Source organism: Lycorma delicatula, chromosome 12, assembly GCF_047948215.1.
Source record: "Lycorma delicatula isolate Av1 chromosome 12, ASM4794821v1, whole genome shotgun sequence".
NCBI lineage: Eukaryota > Metazoa > Arthropoda > Insecta > Hemiptera > Fulgoridae > Lycorma > Lycorma delicatula.
This window is the reverse complement of record NC_134466.1, coordinates 47,288,080-47,315,213: the sequence shown is the minus strand read 5'-3', so window position 1 is coordinate 47,315,213 and position 27,134 is coordinate 47,288,080. Positions and strand designations below refer to the sequence as shown.

The following is a 27,134-nucleotide window of genomic DNA, read 5'->3' as shown; positions in this document are numbered from 1 at the left end:
GCTGATAATTGGAAATTTTCAAACTTATTTATTTTGTGGAAGATATTATTAGGTATATATTTGTCAAATTCCATTAAAATGTCTTATTTATTCCTAAAATGAACATTTTTTTATGGAAAAAAATCATAAAATGGCGGATAGAGAGAAAATGAAACAAAATAGGGCATTTATCCATACAAATTTTGATTGTTAATTTTGATGTGAGTTGGTCCCTTAATTGGAACAATACCTCCCAGGACAATCTGAACATAACAGTCAGAAAAATTACAAAAAAAAATAATTTAAATTTATATTATTAATTAAAAAAATAATAACACATATTAGTGTGATAAGATACAGAAACATAATTTTTTATTATGTAGAACACAAACAAGTACATCAGTAACTGTGAATAATTGAACAAAATAAAAAGAACATGCTACCACTATTGCTCTATTCTTGTCACAGCAAAACTTGTAGATTCTAAAAAATCAATAGATGCTTCTCTCCAAAGCACAAAATACGCATAAAAAGTTTTTCATAAAAAAAAAACCAAATGTTCTTATAATAAAAATATTAGTAGCACAATAAAAAATGTTCTGGTTAAGTTATTTTATATATAATTTACTACGATTGATGTAACTTGTAGGATGGTGACTTATAAATTAATTTGTTAGATCTGTTATTTTTTAATTTTTCCAAATTATCTCCTTCCATATCATGGAACATCTTTATTAAAATGGCTGTGTGATAAGACTGAAAAATTAAAAATAAAACACACATTAACAATTATTTACTATAATTTTCAATATGTTAAGTAAAACAATAATTTACATGGTTACAAAATTAATGTAAAAAATTATCATTTCAATCATGATTATGCTGGTCATTATTTATTATTTTTCTATATAATAATATAAATATATGAATTTTAATATCATCTGATGATAAAATTACAAAAAATTTAATAAAAAATAAAACAGAAATAACTGAATCAAAAGCTAGCCTAAAAATACTTTTTTATCAAACAGTTTCTTCAACAGTCACATAATCTATTATCTATTATTGCTAGATTATTATACTTCCTCAGTAATAATTAGCCAACATTTAGTAACTAGACTTTTCCAAATTCTAAATGACAACTCCGTATTTAATTAATTTCGCTATTAATTGAATCCCAATAACCAAAATGCACCACTAGTAGTAACACATGCGTGTAAATGAAAATAACATGTTTTCTCCTTGCATTTTAGAAAAAGTATTTGATTATAGTATTCAAAATCTGTGGTAATTTATTATAATTAGATTCAGCCCCTCTGTGGGTTGACTGTTCCTATCCACTACCCTTTCCCTTTCCATATTCTTTGTCCATTCTTCCTTAGATAATTACCTAAAATTAAAAAATTAAAAAAATAAAAATTGTTGTTTTTATCTCTCCTGTTATCTGTCCCAGACTTTAATATAATTGGGATACATATAATTTAAGAAGCACCAATCAGAGTACTGATTGGTACTTCTTAAATTACTCTGAAAGTAATGATATTCTCTATACAGCTAGTACTTAACTGAACAGAGTGAATGGGATACTGATCCTACAGTATATTTTCTTTATTGAAGAAGACAGCAGGAGAACGACTTTTTTCTCACTTTCCCCAATAAAGCTGGCATAAATCTTTTCTTGAAAATTAGTAAGTTTTTAAAAGTGAACTGTAACTTATGTTAGATTGTCTACAAACACTACAGTTATGGCACTTAACAAAAAGATAGAATTACTTTTTCTGATGGCCCCATTGTAAATCTTCTAATTACGTAAATAGTAGACTTTTAAAATAATAAATTATATTGTTAAATTGATTTGATGACAATATTTTTAATTTTATTCTATCAGCATAACTTACTATTAAAAGTTATGATGAAAATACAATAAGACAGTAATAATTACAGAATATGTAATAGAATTCTTAGAGAATTCATCATCACTTGGTACTCTGTAGTAGGTTTTTTTAGATCTCTGATGTCTCCATTAATTTCTATGTCAAGCCTTCTTCTTTGCTCCCTTGTAGTTTCTAATCTTCACATCGTCTATTGACTTCATTCTTCTTATTTTTTTTTCACTTCCTTTCTCTTCTACTGCAGTTGTAGAGACTCCACTTCCTATAATCACATGTCCATCCATCCAGTTTTCTTTTGTTTTGAGACTTCCTGCATAAATGTTCTTCAATCCTGTTCATTATTTCCTCTTTCTTCACTTTACTCATTCATCCTTTTTGATATTCACATTTCATAAACCTCCCAATGTCCATGTTTCACTTCCATATAACAACACACTCCATTAGTATAGCATTTGGCAACCTATCTCTTTCTTAACTTTGTAATTTCAGACTTTTACTAAATAGTAATTTGCTTTTTTTATTAAAGGACCTTCCTTTGACATTGCTATCCTTACGGAATTAGAAGATAGAATTATTGTATTACTGCAAAATTATAAAATAATAATTAATCATGGCTTAGTATTAAAATTTATGTTGAATAGACTGATGTCATTGTGAGGTTCACGTTAAAAAATAAATAAAAAAGAATAGAAAAATTTGAACAGTAAAATATAAAAACAATCCATCAATCCTTGGAAGAGATTTCTTTTTGACACTCATTTTCATATTTTTGTCAAGATACCTGGCTTTCTCATATTTTGTGAGTTATTTTTTTTTTTTTTTAAGTAAGGGAAGTATTTGATATAAACCTACCCATATTTATACAAAATAAAGGCCTCTCACAGAGAAGGGGATTAGTATGCTTAATTTCTTGATGGCAGTGAATGATTCCATTTTTAATTAGTTTACATTTAAATCGGTACATCACTTTGTATTCTACTTACATTCCTTTGTAAACTACTTACATTACTTCTGATAGGATTACGTGCAAAGGAATTAAGGATCATTAGTCAAACACACACTATTGATGAATCATGTAGTGGATGTCCTTCTAAAATGACTAAACCACAAATGAAAGAAAAAGTGCATAAAATCATATTGGCAGATCGACGCGTGACAATGAAAAGTTGGCAGAGTCTGTAGGCATGTCAGCAGAAAACATGTACAATATTTTGCCAAAACAGTTGGGCATGAAAAAGTGTGTGGTAATGGATGCTACTGCTAAAAACAATGACAAAAAAAATTCCAAGCAAATGTCTCAATCTCTTTCGATGCAATCCAGAGGAATTTTTATATCGATTTGTGATGAGACTAATCTTGCTCCCAGAGACTATCACTTATTTCCTAACCTAAAAAAATACCTTGGAGGTTAGAGATTGCCGCCAAAGATGGCTATTTTACAAAGTTGGATAAATTGACATACTGAACAGTCATAAGCGCTCTTGTGGAACCCTGAACTACACTTATGCTGAAAAAAAAATCAAAATGTAGAAAAATGTCATTTTCTTATCCAGGCCTGGAAATCGTCACCTCACACTTATACCACTAAAAATGTAAAATAAACTAAAACATCTAGTTAAAAAACAACCCTTAAAAGTAAAAAGTAATTTTTCTTCAATTATGTAAATTTTGATTTTTTTAAATCAGAACTAATAAATATTAATAAAATGTAATGTAATTTTTAACTTACTATATTAATTATTATTATTTAAAAGTAATTTTTATTAAAAGATTTAATTTTAATTAAATTTATTTTAAATAATCTTTCACCAAAATGGCTACAGAAAAAGCACACTGGAAAAAAATTAATTCTTAAAATTTTATTTTAAAAACTGTGGATTTTTAATTATCTACTTCAAAACAAGAATGGTATATTTTTATATCTTATACCCCAGGACAACCGTATAAACTTTTATTAAATATATATTGAATGATTCACCTTTCAATGTGTGAATGATATAAGACATATTGATTTTTAACAGAATAAAACAGTTAACAACCTACACTAATTTATCCAAGATGAACAATCGATATTGATTTGAAACATCAAATAAAAAAAGCTTGAAAAATGGGATTTAAATAATAAAATATGTATTACAGATTTCTGTAAGAAAATTATACATGATTATTTTCAAAATTTGAAAAACAAATTTCTTTGTATATATAGTTATGAAAATATTAATACATACAAATAATTTTAATTAATATAAATGAAAATAACTATAAACAGGTCATTAAAAATTAAAATATTATGGAATTAATGTAGCTTTTTTAATCTAATAATACGTAGATATAAATCCTGCTAAACACTAGAAGAAAAGTGATCTCATATTATGAATTAGTAATAAAATATATAGTTTGAATATTTATTTTATAATGTTTAAAATTATTTAAGGATTACATTTTTTATCCTTATCCTAGATTTAGCACTGGATATAAAAAAAGTTAAAGAAAAATTTAACTTTAAAATTATTTAGTTTGCCAAACAGTACAAACAAATACAAAAAAATGATTAAAAATCATGTTTTACAAAGCACATAAACACAAACGTTTAAACGAATCAATATGTTTGAATAATATGAAATTAACAAACACACGATACCTAATAAAAACAGCATATTTGGTAAATAAACTCAATATATTGTTTAGTTAGGATCTTAATCTTTTTAAGGTGGGTGCTGTAAACAATACTGAAAAATTCCTCTGAGGATGTTGCAAATAATCATGTCAAAAAGATCTAAGAAATAGTTTCATTAATTTAAAGGCAATTCATTTATTATATTTTTTTCATTTTATAAAATTTGTAGAGTCCGTAAAACCATTATTAGGTACATTATACCATAAAAAATTATCTGATTTTTATCATCTTGCATAATAAAATTTATCTTAAAATATTTAATTTTTTTTTAATAAATATATTGAAATGCTACATTTTTCAACATACTCGTATTATTTATTTTTTATAATAGAATACTTTGAACATAGCATACAAATATTTTAACAAGTCAGATATGAAAGATCTAATGGTAATTAAAAAAACAGTAGATTGTTGTTGCCGGGTTATATTGAAATGGCTGAGCAATTCATTAACAATTTTTTTTTCTAAATTAACTACTTTTTGGTTTATTATGAGCCATGATTAATTTAAGTATAGGGTGTCCAGGGTAAAGGTATCCAACAGAAACAACCTGTATTTAAAAAACCAGTTGTCATAATCTCTTAAACATAGGTGTAATTGACAGTTAAGATCTCTAAAATTTGTTCTATATACTCTCAAGGTAGCGAATACGCACGTGCAAGCAAACCATCTCACAATGCAGTGTTAGGCCCTTTCATTTTCAATTACTGTATAGGGACTTTCAGTACCACAAATTTGACAACTGTCTGTTAACTTTCCTGCACGTATGAAAGGTTGGCTCACTAAATAACAATGTATCAAGATAATTAGGATTATTTTCAACATGGTGCATTACCTTTGCAGCAAACTAATATCTTAGAGGTGATCATTTGGTTTAATATGATAAAGAACTTTTAACTTGTACATTTACAAATGGAGCCTTTTATGAACAAAGTTGAGAACAGTGGAACAAGGAATTTGTAGGTCATAATTAACCACCTGACTGAATTTCCAGGACTAGTAGTGAACGCATTGCATATCACTATCACAATCTCATCACCGATTGAAACTTTTGGGTGACTTCCAGTTTCTCTTAGTCATATCCCAACATTCAAGACTTGAATGTAGAAGGATCATATACACCATTTAACACGTGTTAACTGATTCAAAATCCATTAACCAAGGCACACACTGAACCTTGTGTTGTAGGGATCACATTTCGACTGACTACAACTGGATTGTGAGTTGTGCATATGTATTCTGCTGACCTTGAGAGTATACAGAACAAATCAGGAAGATATTTCTTATCAACTGGGCCTAAGTTTAAGAGATTACAACTAGTTTTCTTAATATAGGCCATTACCTTTGGATACCTTTAGCCTGGACACAACATATTTTAGTGTAGAAAAATATTTATACCTTTAAAAAAATAAAATAAACTAACAATTCTTTGTCAACTTTTATATACCTTGTTGAATAGAAATTTTTACAAATATTGTGTGACAAGTAACACTTAAATTACTTCTTTAAAAATTTTTAAGATGTTTAAATGCTGAATGATACAATCTTAATAACTTAATTTTTGCTATTTCTTCCATTCTATAAACAACAAACATATTAAATGATTTAGGTTGTTTTAGTTAACATTATTAGTTTATAGAATTTGTTTTAGAAACTCATAAAGCTAAATATGCAATGTAGTTATGTTGAAGTGGTAAATGATGATTACTGCTCTAACTTCTTTTTAATGTCATATCTCAAATAATTCATTATTATTAATTTATTATCTCATCTAACTAAAATTTTATGTAACTGCAAAAGTATAAAAATATTTAAAAAGTCAACAGCCAGGGTAGAGTGACATTGATCTCTTCTTTGATCCAAAAGGTTCAAAACAAAAAAATAATTATATTGTAAATATTACATTTACAATTTTACAATTACAAGTGATTTTAATTAGCTAACATGGAAAAAAGGTAATGGTTTAAAATTATGACAAAGTACACAAAATTTTATTACAAAAAATTTAATAATTAGAAAAAGTTGAAAATGGCAATTAAGCAGAAACAAAAAGTTTTGGTTCTTAAAAGTGATAAGATAAACTGAATAGTTTACTACAAAAAAAAAGATGTGCTGTATTGATGTGTGTAAGTCTAGTTTTAATGCATAATTTATTAAAAAAAAAAAAAATCAATACGCAAGTTGTAAGACAGCAGACAACACGATAAAATATTAAATATCAAAAGCAATCTAAAGGTAGCATTCATTAATAAATGATTTGCTGCTAGTATTGATTATTTTTGTTAACTTTCTGTACTGTAAAGAGATGCAAGAGTGACTGTAATACCACATAGTAAAAAAAATAAAGAAATCATTACTTGTAATATAACAATATTACAATAATTTTACTTCCCTGGCCAATATCGATAGAATAGCTATGTTAAAGAGGAAAGTATTAAGATGAAGTCAAAAATGGAATATAGGTTTTTTTTTACAATTTAGGGTCCAACTAATTCACCTACACTAAAATAACATATATATATATATATATATATATATATATATATATATATATATATATATATATATATACACCCATGTACATATGTATGTGTGTCGCAATGCTTTTAGCATTTTATTTCAGAATTGACCACATTGATTTTCTTCAGATCTGGCTCAAATATTTCTATGTATGGGGCACTGGTCATATTCATTAAGAAGGTGCACGAATATCATGAAAAAATTTATTTTTTCAGAGGCATTTTAGAAAAAAATTTTATTAAAACAAATTTGTTACCTACAATGCAAATATATATAATCGAAACAAATGTTTTTTCATGAAGTCAACCCCCACCTCTTAAAACTGAAATACATGTTTCTTGTTACTTTCCTCTATCTCCCTTCAGTTTAAATATTTTTCAAACATTTTTTGAAAATTTCTTCTTCATATATACATCTATCAAGAAATGTTGACAATTTATTTTAAATTACAGACCCTAGACCTAAATGCAGAAAAGGTTTTTGAACATTTTTTTTTTTTATTTTAGACGTTATTGAAGGGAGTGTTAGATTTTGAGAAAACTTAGCTTAAGTGAATTTGTTAAACTTAACTTGTATATACTTATTTTTATAAGTCTTTTGTACAATTTATTCCTCATCCCCAAAAAATAAATATTTTATTGTTTTTTTGGCAATAACTCTTTTAATTAATAACCAGAAAAGTCATGCAGTAATTTGCCGGTTTTTTTTTTTTAATAAAAATAATACTACCACAACGATTTTTTTTTAATTTTAAAGAATTTTAAACCCGTAAATTCCATAATTAGGAATATATATATATTATATTAATATATTATTATTATATATATTTTAATATATATATATTTAACCAACCCTTCTTTCTTTTTCTGTTTAGCCTCCAGGCTAAACAGGAAGGTTTTACTTCAGAGGATGAATGAGGATGATATGTACAAATGTAAATAAATTGTAGTCTAGTACAATCTCACTGGTATCCATGATCTAGTAGTATACAATTCCGTATAAAAGTAACTGCCTTTACAAGGATTTGAACCTTAGTACTCTTGACCCTAAATGACTTTACTCTCACCAACCCTAAATGATTTTTTCCTTCCCATTAACAATTACAGTTTACTTTCCCAGTAACTTTGGATTACAAAATTTTTTACATAAATATATTTGAACTGTATATCATATTTACTCAAATTGGTGGCTCTGAATCTTAGAAGAGTATATTTCACTATTCTGTTCTAGGTCTAAAATAATAAAACCTGATACAGTAGGTTATGTATTAAGAAGTAATAAGACGAATCAATTTTGGTAAATAGGAATAAAAGAATGCAGAGTGCTATGGAGATATAAACCACCTGTTTCTATACTGAGTTGAGGCATTTTAAAAAAGGTCATGCCAAACTTCTACAAATGATTCAAAATATAAAGAAAAACATACCAAATTAATTTTCTAAATCGAAGAAAAATGTTTAGTTCTACCTAAAATACTACTACAAATTTTAATTTTCTGTTTGTATGATACCCCTTATTTTTTTTTCTTCTTAATATTTAAAAGTTAACTTTTTATCCAAATAAAAATACTGATTTAGATTTACCTCAACACAAGAGATCAATTAATAACAGAGATATTAATTTTTTTTCATAAACACTTTTCTATTAATTTATACCTTTTTGTTTACAGTGAGATTATTATGCTTAAATGAACAAACAATAAAGTTGTGCTAGTATGAACAAATATATTAACACATTTTTGATATTCTGTTTAAAGGTCGTGTATATTTTATTTAAAACAAAGGTTTTTTTTTAATTTTTCAGGAAAAAAGAAAGAACTGTAAGAAAATTAGAGACAGGCATTAGGAAAATGAAACATTTTTAGATCTATGCTTCCCAGTTTATTGGTAAGAAGTCCATATGCCTCCCATCTCAAATTTAGTCTGTTATTTATAACTCTTTCCATCAATTTATCAATATGACAGTACTTAATGAAAATTTTCCTTTTACATAGTTTTTATGCTTCTAAAAAAAGTAATGTCATTTATAATACTGGCGATACTACTATTGGAATCTCTTTTTTAATTGAAAAAAATATTTTTTAATATTTTTCTACCTTTTGACTGTTTCAACCAATAAACTTGTAACCTGTTGTATTTTTTTAATCTAAGCAAGGAATTTAAAAAGAACAAAATAATATTTTATACTTTTAGAAGTAAAAATACAGTGAAATCTTCACAAAACAGAACCTCCTCAAAAAAATGGTTTCCCTACTTTCAATTTATTTAAATAGGATAATTCCTTCAAGATGAAAAACTCCATAATATTGTAACAGGAAAAAAAATGGAATTAATTTTTAATTTCACATATTAAATTTATTCCATAAAATGGAAAGGAAATAAAAAACAGAATAGCCTATAATAAAATAAAGTGAACAAAAAACAAACTGTGCACAAACCACTTTTTGTAAAATAATAATTAGTACAGGGAAAAAATGAACTGCTCTAGAAACACCTGGAACAGTTTTTCTTGATTACCTGTCAAAGAAAATCATGTAAATACCTTAATTAAAAAAAAAAAAATACAAAGTAAAGAATTTTAAATAAAAAAAAAAAAAGATCTTATACTCCATTATTAATACATCAACATATTTCTAATATGAAATAACAGTGATGCAACCGAGTGAAGAGAATAATATTTATACAGAATAATTTTTTTTACTGTTAACTGCTAAATATTTGAGTTTCTTATGTGAATAAGCAAAGCATTAAAAAATATCAGATTTGATCTAATTAGCAAAATTCTTTTAAATGGTTATTGACAGACTAATATTGAAAAAGATTTAATTTAATTTTTAATAAATTAATAACAAGATCTCTTACACAATTGGGAAATTTATTATTTTTTTGTACACCAATAAAAAAATGTAGGTTTTCACTTGAAAATATTAAACATGAAACATTTCACCATTTATTGTTAACTTCATTACAGATGACAGAACTGTAAAAAGGGCACTAGGAAATCTTAAATATATAAAATTGATCATTACAGCCAGTTAAATGTTGGTGGCACTTACATTTGATAAAATTTAATAAATACTACTAATATTAAATTTTTCCAGAAACAAATAAGTAGTACAATATGTAAATTTTTATTGCCTGACTTGAATAATAATAATAATAATAATAATAATAATAATAATAATAATAATAAGGTAATTTTTAAAGTCAGATGCCCTAATTCAATGCTTACACAGTTTCTCTCTTCTTTCATTACTAATAGATCACAAAAATAGCAAACTATTCATCTTATATGTAAATGCAAAATTTTGGCTGTCTGTTTGCAAAAGCATTATGCAAGAACCAACCAACCAACTGCTTTCAAATTTTCAGGATAGATTTTTGTTATCTCAGGGAAGGTTTTAAGATACAGATGAAGGCTCTAGCCTCCTTGGAGGTTATGACTTTAAAGATATTTATTAAAAAACCATTAATCCTTTTATTTCATTATATCTCTGTTTCAACTGCAGCAGAAATATAATGAAGTAAATTGATTAATTTTTTTTTCGTTAATGAATATCTGAAATATATTTAATATTTTCATTACCATGAGGATTATGAATATAATCCAGGCTAGACAGTCAGCGAGCGACTAGTTATAATATAATTATAATCATAAAATTAAAAACTTTAGATATGCAACTAAGCTCCATTTGCATGAAACATTTATTTTTTTAATGATTGCAATAATGTTAAATATAAAGTTAGAAATTTTTATTTTCGATATTATATTACACAACTTTAAAACAAATGGTATTTGATTTTGTTAATAATAATAACATAGAATAGATTTAAATCATATAAAAAATTAACAGCCAGTTTTTCACAACTACAATTGAACATTTCTTAGGAGCTATCCAAATATAGGGTAAGCATCTTAGGAGAAGGGACTAAAAGCTTTGATTATTTTTTCTGGAAAAGGGTACAGGTAATCCAAGAGGTAGAGGTAATAACACTAAGCGGTAATCCATGTAGTTACTTAATTACTTTCCAGCTTCTGATTAAAAAAAGAGAAAAATGCTAAGTAAACCAACAATAGTTTTATTTTTTGTGAATATGTACTAATAAATTGGGAATTTTAAATGATACATCCGTAGATTTTGAGGAAACTGTAACGATGTGAATCGTTTGAATCGTGTGAATCGGTTGAAAACAAGCCAAGACACAACTAAAACTGTAAAAGTAGACTTAAACTTTTATGACTGTAATTGAATTTATTATTTAAATAATAATTATAAATAATTTAATTTAAATTAAATTAGTGAAGTAAGAGAAAGCAAGCAAAAAAATTGTCAAAATACATAATCTTTGCATGCCACTTCAACAATTTTATCCATCTGTCAGGGCTGTATATCAACCAATCTGAACAATAAATATGTCTTTTTGTTCACCGCAAACGACTTAACATTATATATTTTTTTTAAATATTATCTTTATGTTATAAAGCTTAATTGAAGAAGTAGGATGTAAAGACCTTCCATAACAGGTATTTCATATGTACTTAATTAAACAGATGAAATTAGCCCAAATTCCAAATTTTCTCTAATAAAACATAATCCAATAAAATTACTATTTATGAAGCTATTAATGTTTAAAAAAAATGTAACAGCTGATATTTGAAATTTTCAAACTTATTTGTTTTGTAAGAGATAATTTAAGGTACGTGTTCACCAAATTTCATTAAAATACCTAATCCATTCTTAGGATTTACATCTTTGTTTTTAATTGGCAGACAGCAGAGAAAAAATGAAACAAGGTAGGTCATTTATCCATAAACCTTTTTTGGTCATTTTCATGTCCTGAGTTGGTCCCTTAAGTCTGACGAAAGGTCTGATTTTAAGGAACCAAATTATTTAATTTTCTTCGATTATACTTTAATAAATCTTTGTTTTTTTAATTTGAACAAATATTAATAAAATGTAATATAGTTTTTAACTTAAGGTGTATATAATAATTATTATTATTAGAATTTTATTTAATCTAAATTTATTAAACACCTCCCATGACAATCTGAAGATAAGTCAGAAACATTACAAAAAAAATTAATTGGGGATTAATATTTTAATTAAAAAAAAATAAATAACACACATTAGTGTGATAAAAACAAAAAAAAAAAACATAATTTTGTATTTCAGAGAACTTGAATAAGTACATCAGCAACTGTGAATTATTGAACAAAATGAAAAACCACGTTACCACCATTGCGGTATTCTTGTTGTAACAAAACCTGTAGATTGTAAAAATCAATAGATGCTTCTCTCTAAAGTAAAACTATGTATAAAAATTCTCTTTCATAAAAAACCAAACGAATAAAAATATTGATTACATAATAAAAAATATTCTGGTTAAGTTATTTTATGTATAATTTACTATGATTGATGTAATTGTTAGGATGGTGACTTACAAATTAACTAGTTATTTTTTCATTCTTCCGAATTATCTTCTTCCATATCATGGAACATCTTCTTTTTAAAACATCTGGAGTAAGACAGAAAAAAAAATACACAATAATTATTATTTACTATAATTTTTAATCCATAAGGTAAAATTTATACCTTTATACAGTTAATGTAAAAAATATCATTTACACAACCATAATTATTATCTTGGACATTACTCTATTACTAATAGAGTAACAATTACAGAATATGAAACAGAATATTGCCAGCCTCTGTGGCACGAGTGGTAGCATCTTATCCTTTCATCTGAAGGTCCCAGGTTCGATTCCTGGTCAGGCAGGCATTTTTCATAAGCTAAAAAAATTAAATTTCACGTCATAATTATTATATAGAAATCAGAAGTAATTATTCTGATGGTCCATTGTACATTTTCTAAATTACTTAAATGGTAGATTTTCAAAATAAAAAATTATATTGTTAAACCAATTCGGTGATAATATCTTTATTTTATTGCATCATCGCTGCTTATTATTGTATTATGGTGACAATAAACTAATAGAGTAATAATTACAGAATACTGCCAGCCTCTGTGGCGCGAGTGGTAGCGACTCATTCTTTCATTTGAAGGTCCCAGGTTCGAATCCTGGTCAGGCATGGCATTTTTCATAAGCTAAAAAAATTAAATTTCATACTCCTATAAGCTTTCAGTTTGAATTTTATCAAATAAAAAAAAATTACAGAATTCATCATCATGATTTGCTATTCTGGCTGGTGACAGGTTCTTTACATCTCTGATGTTTCTTGATGTTTCTATTAATTTCTGTCCCAGCCTTCTCCTTCATTCCCTTATAGTTTCAAATCTTTACCTCATCTATTAACTTCATTTTTCTTCTTTGTCACTTCCTTTCTCTTTTACTGCAGTAGTAGAAATTCCACTTTTTATAACAACATGCTCTATCAAGTTGACTTTTCTTTTGAGACTTCCCACATAAGTGTTCTTTAATCCTGTTCATTATTTCCTCATTCTTCATTAATCCACCCATCCTTCTCCATATTCACATTTCAAAAACCTACCAATGTCTGTGTTTCAGTTCCATATAACAAAACACTCCATGAATATAGCTAAACTAAAGTCCAGGCTTTTACTAAATATTAATTTGCTTTTTTTTAAAGACTTCCTTTGCCGTAGCTATCCTTACAAAACTACAAGAGATAATTATTATATTATTATAAAATTATAGAATAATAGTGGTACTTACGTATTAACGCCACCGCAGCTACAGCTTTATTTAAAAACAAAGTAGTCAATTGGATTTCGGTGGAAAATGAACAGTCTCTTTATTAATTTTAATAAATGGTTATTTATATTCATTTATTTTATAAATATAATTTAACCAAACTTAACCTACGCTCGCTAACCTTGACTAATTAACACCATGATTTTTTGAGTATTTATTTAATAAATTCAGTAATTATTGCAATTATTTATTATTTAAATAATCAAAACACTCCTGTTAATTAGTCAAGGTTAGTGAGCGTAGGTTAAGTTATATTTATAAATAAATAAATATAAATAACCATTTATTAAAATTAATAAAGAGACTGTTTTGAATCTATGTTAAACTCTATATCGGCCCATTTTCCACCGAAATCCGATTGACTACTTTGTTTTTAAATAAAGCTGCAGCTGTGGTGGTGTTAATACTAAGTACCATAATAATTAATCAGTGCTTAGTATTATAAATTAACAATGAATAGACTGATGTCATTGTGATGTTCACGAACAGTAAATAAAAACTAACAGAAAAACTTGAACAGTAAAATATAAAAAAATAACAACATATTCCTTTAATTCTTGGAAGAAATTTCTTTTTGCTATTTATTTTCTTTTTTTACAAAAATATCTCAAATTTTGTATAAGTAGAAATTTTTTTTTTTTTTTTTTTTAATAAGGGAACTGTTTTTTATAAACCTACCCATATGTTATATAAAAAAAAAGTAAAATAAAATAAACTTCTTGTAGTTAAAAAAAAAACCACCTGTAAAAGTAAAAAACCATTCTTCTTCAATTGTACTTCAAATTTTCATTTTTTAATTTTGAACAAATATTAATAAAATGCAATATAGGTTTTTACTTAAGGTATATATATAATAATTATTATTATTATTTGAATTTTATTTTATTTTAATTTATTAAAAATAGTTTCTTTTACCAAAATGACTAGAGAGAAAGCACACTAGAAAAAAAAATTTCCTTTTACAATTTTATTTTAATAACTATCCAGATTTTTACTCAACTACTTCATAACAAGGATGGTATATTTTTATGTTTTATACACCAGAACAAGTGTATAAACCTTTATGAAATAGATATAGAATGGTTCACCTTCAAATAGTGAATTATATAAGATATATGATGGTTTAAACTGGATAAAAATATTAACAGTCTACACTATTTTATCAAAGATGAAAAATCAAAATTTGTTTGAAATTCATCAAATAAAAACATTTTGAAAAATACGATTTAATTTATTAATAATATAACAGATTCCTAAGCAAAATTATACAAGATTATTTTCAAAATTTTAACAATATACTGCTTTGTATGAATAGTTATGAGAATATTAATATATACAAATAAATTAAAAAAAATATTAATATAATAAAATAAATATAAAAAAGTTATTAAAAATAAAAATATTATGGAATTAATGTAATTAATTCAGAGAGGTTTCTGTTGAGAGCCAGACTAAGGAATGACTCATGAAAAAGGGCAGCAGCTCTTTCAGTAGTTGTTAAGGGTGTAGGTGAGAAGGACTTAAACAGCCATATCAACATTACTCAATCTTCTGACTATTGTGCAGCTGAAAGCAAAGAAAAACTAGAGCTCCTTTTTTCCAAAAAATATAACTCTCTGCATTTTCATGTAACAAAGATAGAAGCGCCTTCCTTGGTAAAATATTCCAGAGGTAAACTAGTCCCCCGTTCAGATCTTCAGGTTAGGACTATTAAGGAAGGGGTCACCAGAAAATTAAAAACTAACATTCTATGAGTCAGAGTGTGGAATGTTAGAAGTCTAAAAAAGGTTGGCAGGTTAGAAAATTTAAAGAGGAAAATGGATAGGTTAAATGTAGGTGTAGTAGGAATTAGCGAGGTTTGGTGGGAAGAGGAAAAGAACTTTTGGTCAGGTGATTTTAGAATGGTCGAACTGAGAATGTACAAGACTACACTTCATTTACACTCATACATATCAACCTCATTCATCCTCTGAAGAATTATCGAAACGGTAGTTACCGGAGGCTAAACAGGAAAAAGAGAGAGAGGTGATTTTAGAATAATTAACACAGCTTCATATAAAGGGCAGGCAGGAGTAAGTTTCGTAATGAACAAGAAGATAGGGAAGAGAGTAGAGTACTTCAAAATGCATAGCGACATTGAAGTAAGGATAAAATCAAAACCTAAGCTGACAACGATTGTTAATGTTTATATGCCTACCAGTGACCATGATGATAATGAGGTAGAATACATTTTGAGGAGGAATTCTGAGTAAAAAGATAAGGTAGAAAATGTAGAAGAATGGGAGAATGTTAAAAAGGAAACTCTTAAATCAGCAGAAGGAATTTAGGCAAAACAAAGAGAACTGGTAGAAAACCTTGGATATCAGAGGATAAATTGCAGCTGATGGGTGAACATAGAAAATATAAGAATGCTAGTAATGAAGAAAGTAAAAGGAAATATCGACAATTAAGAAATAGTATAAACAGGAAGTGCAAACTAGTGAAAGAAGAGTGGATTAAAGAAAAGTGTTCAGAAATGGAAATAGAAATGATCACTGGTAAAATAGATGGAGCATACAGGAACGTTAAGGAAAATTTTGTGGCACATAATTTAAAATCTAATTAAGTGCAAAAGAAAGATTATACACCAATTTACAAAAGGAAAGGTCGATAGGTGGGTGGAATATATTGAAGAGTTATATGGAAGAAAGAATTAAAAAATTATGTTATAGAGGAAGAAGAGGGAATCGAAGAGGATGAAAGGGGAGAAACAATACTGAGATCTGAATTTAAGATAGTATTAACAGATCTGATAGGCAGAAAGGCTCCTGGAATAGACGGAATACCTGTACAATTACTGTGCTGTGCAGGTGAGGAAGCAATTGATAGATTATACAAACGGTTGTGTAATATTTACGAAAAAAGGTAAGTTCCATCAGAAGAGTGTTGCAGTCATGATACCAAAGAAAGCAAGAGCAGATAAATGTGAAGAATACAGAACAATTAGCTTAATTACACACATATCAAATGTCTTAACTAGAATTCTGTATAGAAGATTAGAGAGGAGAGTGGAATAAGTGGCAAGAGAAGACCAATTTAGTTTCAGGAGCATAGGGACAAGGAAACCAATGTTAGTGTTCAGATTAATAGTAGAAGGAAGATTAAAGAAAAACAAACCAACATACTTGGCATTTATAGACCTAGAAAAGGCATTCGGTAATGTAGACTGGAGTAAAATGTTGAGCATTTAAAAAAAATTACGGTTCAAGTACAGAGATAGAAGAACAACTGCTAACATTTAAAGGTACCAAATAGCAACAGTAATAATTGAAGAACATAAGAAAGAAGCCGTAATAAGAAAGGGAGTCTGACAAGGGTGTTCCCTATCCCTATTACTTAGAATAATTAATAGAATTTACATAGAATTTGTAATCTTTACATAGAACTAGCAGTTAATGATGTTAAAGAATAATTTAGATTTGGAGTAACAGTACAAGGTGAAAAGATAAAGATGCTATGATTTGCTGATGATATAGTAATTCTAGCTGAGTAAAAAGAGTTATAAGAAACAATGAATGGCATGGACAAAGTCCTACGCAAGAAAATAAACAAGAACAAAACGAAAGTAATGATATGCATTAGAAATAATGTAGATATACCACTGAATATAAAAATAGGAAGAGAAAAGATTATGGAGGTAGAAGAATTTTGTTATTTGGGAAGTAGAATTAATAAAGACGGACGAAGCAGGAGTGATATACAATGCTGAACAGAACAGGCGAAACGAACCTTCAGTCAGAAATATAATTTTTTTACATAAAAAATTAATGTAAATGTCAGGAAAATAGTTTTGAAAGTATATGTTTGGAGTGTCGCTTTTATATGGATGTGAAACTTGGACGATCGGAGTACCTGAGAAGAAAAGATTAGGTGCTTTTGAAATGAGGTATTAAGGACAATGTTAAAGATCAGATGAGTTGATAAAGTGACAAGTGAGGAGCTGTTGCAGCGAACTGATGAAGAAAGAAGAATTTGGAAAAATATAGTTAAAAGAAGAGAGACTTATAGGCCACATATTTATGCATCCTGGAATAGTCGCTTTAATATTGGAGGGACAGGTAGAAGGGTAATATTGTGCAGGCAAGCAATGTTTGGAATACGTAAAACAAATTGTTAGGGATGTAGGTTGTACGGGGTATACTAAAATGAAATGACTGCCACTAGATATGGAATCTTGGAGAGCTGCATCAAACCAGCAAAATGACTGAAGACAAAAAAAATGTAATTTATTAAAAATAGTTAGAAAGAAATGCTGCTAAACACTAGAATAAAAGCGATCTTATGTTATAAATAAGTAATAAAAACAAACAAACATAACAAAATTATTAAAAATCATGTTTTACAAAGCACATAAAAACAAAGATTTAAATGAATCAATATGTTTAAATAATATACAATTAATAAAACGCTAAACCTGATAAAAACAGCATATTTAAATTTAATAAATAAACGCAATATATTATTTAATTACTGGATTTTAATCTTTTACCGATGGGTGCTGTAAACAATAATGAAAAACTCTTCTGAAGAAGTTGCAGATGATTATGTCTAAAAGGCCTATGAAATAGTTTCATTAATTTAAAGGCAGGTCATTAAAATTTTTTTTAATAATTTTATGAAATCTGAAAAGTCTGTAGACATTCATTTTTGCATTAAATAATACATCATACCATCAAAAATCATTTAGTTTTCTTTATCCTCTTATATAATAAAAATAATTAATTTTAAAATCCTTAATCTTTTAATAAATGTGTTGAAAGACTACATTATTTAATAATAAAATACTTTGAACATACTATACAGATACTTTAACAAGAAAGTTCTATTGGTAATTAAAAAATGGTAGATCCTTGTCAAGTTATATTGAAATGCCTAGGCAGTTCATAAGACAATTTATTAATAATTTTTTCTTTTCCTACGTTTTTTTTTTGTAAATCATCTAAATCTTTTGTTTATAATGAGCCACAATTTAAACAAATATTTTAATGTAAAGGAAAAACATATTATACCTGTATATATAAATAAATTACTAAAATTAAAGAAAAACTAATAAACTAAACTGACAATTCTTTTTCAACTTTTATAAACCTTGTTGAATAGAAATTTTAAAAAATATTGTATTGGCAAGTAACATATTAATTAGTACTTTTTAAAAATGAAAAAATTTTTGAAATGCTGAACGATACAATAACTTATGTTTGATGCAAGTATTTTGAAGTGGTAAATGATGGTTACTGCTCTAATATCTTTTTAATGCTATATATCAATTAATTCATTATTATCTTTTAAATTATGCCATTTAATTAAAACTGCAAAAATATAAAAATATTTAAAAAGTGTACCCCTATGATAAAGTTTATATCAATCTCTTTTTTGAACCATAAGGTTAAAAACAAAATATAATTATCATATAAATATTATGTGTATAATTTTATAGTTACAAGGGATTTTAATTAACTAATATGGAAAAAGGTAAAGGTATAAAATTATAACAAAATGCAGAAAAATTTATTACAAAAAATATACATATCTAATTAGAATAAATAAAAAGTTGAAAGCGGCAATTAAACACAAAAGCAAAAGTATTTCTTGTAATTGATAAGATAATAAACTAAATAGTTTATTACAAATTAAGTATAAACTGTATAGATGAATACATATCTATTTTTAAAACATATTTTGTTCAAAAAAATCAATATGTGTGAGCAAGCAGATGTAACAGCCAACATGACAAAATATTACATCAAAACAAATCTAAATGTAGCATTCATTAATAAATGATTTACTACCAGTATGTACTGTAAAAGTATACTGAAAAAAATAACTGCTTTAATTTATAACATTAAAAAAAACTAATTTACGTTATATTACATTTATTTTGATTTGATTTAATATGTGTAGATACAATAGTGTCTGTAGCACTACCATAGTAATAAAAAAACAAAACATTATACTAGTAGCATAACAGATAAACTAACAAAATTATATTAATTTTACTTTCCTAGCAAAAGCAAATAAAATAGCTGTGTTAAAATGGAAAGTATGGTGATCATGTCAAAAATTGGATATCAGGTTTTTTACAAATCTGTATGATTTAGGGTCCCACTAGTTCATCTAGACCAAAATAACATATGTACGTGTGTTGCAATGTTTTTAGCCTTCTTAAAATTTGGCTAAAATAATTCTTTTTATACATGGGATAATTTCAAAATTCATTAAGGAGATGGATGGATCATGCGAAAACCAATTTTCTTTACAGACATTTTAGATAAACATTTTATTAAAGCAAATTTGTTACCTATAATTTCATATCTAAATAATTGAAAAATCTTTTTTTCAAAAAATCAACTCCCGCTTCTTAAAATTAAAATCTGCATTTTTTTTGTTCTTTTGCTACACCTCCCTTCAATTTAAATATTTTCAAAAATTTTTTGTAAGCTTTTACTTCACATATAAAGCTATGAAGAAATGTCAATAATTTTTTTTTTAAATTATAGACCCCCTGTACTTAAAAGGCCGAAAAGGTTTTTAGAAATTTTCTTTTTCTTGTTTTAGCCTTTATTGAAGGGAATTTTAGATTTAGAGTAAACTCTGCTTAAGCAAATTTAATAAGCTTAACCTACATATGGTTATTAAAAAAAATTGTTTTTTTAATTTATTCCACACCTAAAAACATACATATTCTATTTTCATTTTGGCTCTAACTTTTTTAATAATATTAATAGCCAGTTAAGTTATACAATACTTTGCCAGATTTTTTTTATAACAATACTATTTTGGCCACAAAAATTTCTTCAATTTTAATGAACTTTAAAACCCATAAACAGGATAATTAGGAATACTCGTACACGTACTTGTACTCGTATTACTCTAAATGATATTTACCTTCCCGTTAACAGTTTACATTCTCGTTAACATTTTACTTTCCCAATAAAATTTAAAACAAAAAAATCTGCTATTTTATATTTTCAAAAAATGATCATTCCCCTGTAAATTTTTATATTTCTTTATTTTTTGCTGTCCAGAGTGTTAAAATCTGAATTACAAAATTTTCTATGTAAACATAGAGAAGGCAGGTTATATGTTATGAAGTAATAATGTGAATCAACTTGTGTTAATAGGAATGAAAGGACACTAAGTGTTATGAGAGATATAATCCTGTTCCTACATACTTTTTCTTTTTCCTATTTAGCCTTCGAGCATTACCTTTCAGGTATTACTTCAGAGGATAATATGTATGAGTGTAGTCTTGTACAGTCTCAGTTCAACCATTCTTAAGATGTGTAGTTAATTAAAACCCAACCACCAAAGAACACCGGTATCCATGATCCAGTATTCAAATTCATATAAAAGTAACTGCCTTTACTAGGACTTGAACAATGAAACTCTCGACTTCCAAATCAGCTGATTTGGGAAGACCACTGGACCAAGCCGGTGGGTTCTGTTCCTATATAATGAGTAGAGCCATATTTACAAAAGGTTATGACTAACTTCAGCAAATGATTCCAAATATAAAGAAAATTTTTCCACTGAATGTAGAACCAAAAATGTTTAACTTTTTGTTTGTCTGATACCCCTTTTTTTGTAATATTTAACAAGTTAATTCTCATCCAAACAAAAGTACCAATCCAGATTTACTTCATCACAAAAAGATTAATTAATAACAGATATATTTATTTTTTAAATACACATTTTTCCATTAATTTCATAGTAAATAATGAGTAGTAGAAATATAATAATGAAATTGTAAAACATAATAATGAATAGTAAAAATATTAAATTTTTTTGATATTCTGTTTAAATGTCTTGAATATAATACCATATATATCTTGAATGAATACAACATATATATACATATATATATATATATATATATATATATATATATATATATATATATATATGCTTACTTCTAACAAAGCTTTAATATTATTTAAAGAAAAATATAACAGTAAGAAAATTACAGGTAGGCATTAGGAAAATAAAACACTTTTAGATCTATGATACCTGGAAATCTTTTTTTCAGATATATATTTAGTAAGCTTTTGAATATTGGTGCATCTTTTAAATAAACACATATAATGCACTGTTTTGAATATAAAGTGGTACATTAACTTGCTTTACACTATCTAACCTGGTCTTATGACTGTTATTATTGTAACTATACAACATTTGATCAACAAGAGCTGGTATTCTTTGGCGGTTGGGTTTTAATTAACTACACATCTTAAGAATGGTTACAAGACTACACTTCAATTACACTCATACATATCATCATCTGAAGTAATACCTGAAAGGTAATTCTCGAAGGCTAAACAGGAAAAAGAAAAAGTATATAGGAACAGGATTATATCTCCCATAACACTTAGTATCCTCTCATTCCTATTAACAAAAGTTGATTCAGATTATTACTTTGTAACATATAACCTACCTTATCATGAATTGCTTTCTCTCAGACTACCAATGATCATCACACAAACCAGAACCGATCTTGTACAGAGTGCTGATGTTGATTGTAGTCCAATATATATCTGCATTTATCACAACATTTTTTAAATAAATAAATTTTGGTTGGTTTAGCATAATGTGTGCAACAGTACATTTAACGCAATGATAAAGACAACAGAAACTACTTTCTCTAATAAACCTGACATGGGGTGATTATTATTCTTGGAAACAGCCATATAATTTTTATAAGTTATTTGTGTCTTAAATCAAGTAGCCCACAACTGTTAACTTACATGATTACTAAACATAAATACTATTTATTTTAAAGATGACAGTACTTAATGAACGTTGGTTTTTTTACATAGTTTACGTTTGTAAAAAACTAATATTTAAAATATTGTAGATAGCATAATGTGTGCAACAGTACATTTAACGCAATGATAAAGACAACAGAAACTACTTTCTCTAATAAACCTGACATGGGGTGATTATTATTCTTGGAAACAGCCATATAATTTTTATAAGTTATTTGTGTCTTAAATCAAGTAGCCCACAACTGTTAACTTACATGATTACTAAACATAAATACTATTTATTTTAAAGATGACAGTACTTAATGAACGTTGGTTTTTTTACATAGTTTACGTTTGTAAAAAACTAATATTTAAAATATTGTAGATACTACTTTGGAATCCCTTTTTTAACTAAAAAATTATATTTTGATAAATTTCTCTACCTTTTGACTGTTTCAACCCATAAAACTATAACCTATTATATTATTTTCATCTAAACAGGGCATTAAAAACAAGAAAACAATATTTTATCCTTTTAAATGGAGAAATACAGTGAAATCTCCACAAAATGGAACCTCTTAAAAACAGAAACCTCCTCAAAATAAACAGTTTCTCAAGTCCTGGTTTAATTTAATAGGAACTAAATTCTTCAAGATGGAAAACCCTGTAAAACAGAACATTCTAGCTATGGGGGTCTGTTCTCTGGGTAAAATATAATTATTATATCTAATATTAAAAACAGCTTACTGATATATCATTTGATTTCCTCATAAAAATATAAAAATGTAAAGTTATTATATATTATAATATATAATAATATTATTATTAGTTGTACATATCTACAACATTAGTATCAAAATTGATAACAATTATGATACTCTTACAAAACAGACCTAATTATTTTAATTTATCTTATGACTTTAACATTTACAAAATTTATCTTTTGACAATCAATTGTTATGTATTTAATTTTGTCATGTGAATTTTATATTTTTATATATTTTAATTATAAATTCCTCCTGAAGATGGCTGAATAGCCAAAAATAATTGAGGAAATCAAATAATATATTGGTAAGCTGTTTTTTTTAATATTATATGTAATAAATACTAAAGAGTAAGGGCTATCAAAAAATTATTTACATTTGATTTCCTATTTCTTATTATTTTTACATTTGAAATGTAACTTTTGAGATGGATTTAAATTTAAAATAAGTCATATTGTCTGTTGTCAACCTTAAATTGGAGACAACTGAAGAATGACACAGCCAATCTTTTTCAAATTTTTACATGCACCACTTCAGATATCCTAATACAGCAAATCTAAATTTCAATGAAATTAATCTAGTAGTTTGGAAAATTTTGAGGCACAAAATTTTTCACATAATATACCTAACATAAATAAATATAACATACATATACATAACATATAAAAATATACACAAATAAATGTATAAATATATATGGAAATGCAATTTAAGTGAATGGAATTTTTATACTCCTCATATCTCAAAAGATGAAGAGCTCAGCTAATATGACATATTTTTAGGATCAGGGTCTGGTTAAGAGACTGAGTGAAGGCAGCAATTGTGGGGGAAGGCCTCGGTTGGAGTTCATAAAACAGATAATGGACAGTAGGAACTGTAATTCTTACTGAGAACAAAAGCTGATAAGGAAGAAAAATGGAAAATGCTGCCAACCAGCCTAAACAAAATGTAAACAAAATTCAATTTCACTCCCCCCCACAATTCCATTGGTTGACTGACTTTACTTCAAAAAGTCTGTAAAAAAAAGTAAAAATTTTTTTTTTGACATTATATATTTTCCTGTTATAGGTATAATTGTTACAGCAGCATATATTGCTAAAGCTGGGAAAGTACAAAAAAAATTAAACAGCTATATATTCCATAGTTAGTTATATTCCACAGCTATAATATTCCAGCAGTATATAAAATTTCATATCTCCTCATTTGAGAAGAGGTCATTGTGTACAAGTTTGAATTTTACACTGTACCTTGCCAAATCACAAAAGCAATTGAAATCTTTTATTCAAAAGACTACTTCCATTAAGATGTCCATATAGTGTGGATGAATTTTTTACAAGATTAATAATCTTTATTAATTATGTCTTATATCAAATAGATTTAAAATTGATGGCGGTACACATTAATTAAAATAATAGTTATCTTTCTTCAAACTTTATTACTACTATATGAGCTAGCTTTTTTTTGTAAAATTATTTTGACAGCATTATAAACCAGCTTAATTTCTAATTTTGCCAATAAATCTATACATCAGCTCAGCTTTTTTAATCAAAATGATTTATATATTTTAGTGCTCCGCATCTATCAAAAGCAGAATTTAGGACTGAAACTAAACCCAATTTATTATTAAAATGCCCAAGCAGTGTAGCTATTTTAAAAGATAAATAATCTTTATCAGTTATGTTTTATGTCAAATAGGTTTTAAATTGAATTCAGCAGATGTTATCTAAAATGAAATTTTGATTTAGAATAAAAGCTAGGTCAGATTTCAGTAAAGTTTTTTTTATAACTTTAGCTTGAGTACTGCTGTTAATTTAAGAACTGTTGTATATTTTTTCAACACGTTTCTTGGATAAAACAGATCAGATATTTAATTCATACATAATTATTAATATTAATATAAATTGAACCCCACTCCTAGACATTACCATCTGGTTGTTTGTCAAGTTAGAAGAAAAAATAAAACTATTGTATAAAATGGGGAATTATACAAAAAAACAAATTTAAAATAATAACAGTTATTCATAATAATTTAATTAATAATTTTAATAATTAAATTAACAAATCTCTGTTATCTTATAACTTCACTTGTATAATCCATTAAACAGTTGTCCTCCATTATCCTTTCCCCACTCATTTTTCATGTACTTCTGGCAGAAAATGCACTAACATTTCAAAAAAAATATTTCTACAATTCTTGGACGATTACTTAACATTTAAAAAGAATAATAAAAAATGTGCAAAAAAAGGTTCATAACTCTTTTTTCAAATATTAAAAAAAATGCAAATTAAAATGATTAAATACAAACTAATGAAAGCTGAAACCGAGATATTAATATTTGAAACACTGAATACTTGCATATGAACACAAATATTTGTCACATGGACCACACATGCTACATATAAATATATACACAAACAGGAATAGCATATAAAAACATTTGTTGGTCTCTAGCTAAGTAAAATAGTTTGGTAATATTTACTTATAAAGAACTTTTTTCTTTTGTTTGTTTAACTTCCAGGACCACCGTTAGGAATTGCATCAGAGGATGAGATGAATGTAGCACCGGGACCTCCAGATGAAAGGCTGAGCGTTACCACTCATGCCATGGAGGCCAGCATAAAGCACTATTTTATAAATAGTGCTTTTATACTATACACTATAAAATATATTACAAACAGTACATTATAGATAGTACTAATAATGGTAATGTAAAACTCATATTATAGTGTATTTGGTAATTCGATAGATGTTACTGAAACATTAAATAACCTTTCACACCTTTAATTACGCCATATTTTGTTACTTTTGTTGTAAAAAAGTTAATTTTATATGAATCGCATTTTACATATGTATCCAAAGAAAAAAATACACACACTCAAAGAATGTACATTACACTATTTATAAAAAAAAGTTAATTATATATTTGGGTAGATAACACAAAAATAAATTTGAAAATTTGCCATTTCAATCAGTTTTCCCTTTGAAACCGTCAAAACATACCATGAATATCATGCTATTTAACATAGATTTACTGAAAATCATTCACATGATTTTTTATTAATAACTGAAATTAAAACAAAAAAAAAAATTGTGAATACATAATAAAATAATTAATAATGCTGCTAATAATTAAAATCTAGTAACTTACTCTTCTAGAAATATCTGCCCATTTCGGATGGAACACGACGTATAGAAAGGGCATATTTAAACAGAATTCTTCATCACAATTTTATGGTATTCAAAACTTCACTGAGTAAACTAAACGGGAAAGTTATGATATAATACACTGCGTATACAAATAAATACTACTCTGACGTGCCTATTCTATCAAAATTTAAATAACTTCAACAATAGCGATTTCTAGAAAGGGTAACGCTTTTGATCGATCACTAATCCTGTAGTCATGACTTGTATCAACTTAGGTGAAAATTTAAGTCGCAGCAGGCGCTACGGTCGTATAACCTATAAGATTTACGTTTTTACTTTAATAAATAGATACAAAAATCCTAATAATAAAAATGTACGGCCATCTCATCACAGATTATTGGCGTATCAAGTTTTATAACACTAGAGTACTCGCACAAGTAAAAATGACTGAATATGCGAAAAATATAACATTACATTCACTGTCATGGGCAACAAAATTGAGAAAAATATGCAATTAAATATAACGTCTACACAAATTATAATTTGGATAAAGAATTCGGTTGTTAAAAAAAACGAAGTCGTAACGGCTCATAACAACTGGCGCTCCATACATTGGAAATACGTAACCGTAACCGTAAC

The 27,134-nt window shown here is 26.7% G+C and overlaps 1 long non-coding RNA gene across 1 annotated transcript; it reads right to left on the bottom strand.

Annotated features, from left to right (window-relative positions):
* Window positions 1–275: 275 nt before the first annotated feature.
* LOC142333024 (uncharacterized) lies at window positions 276–27,134 on the bottom strand. Its single transcript, XR_012758492.1, has 3 exons — window positions 26,497–27,134; window positions 12,511–12,584; window positions 276–735 (listed from the first exon to the last, which is right to left on the bottom strand). It is a non-coding gene; the product is annotated as an uncharacterized LOC142333024 (long non-coding RNA).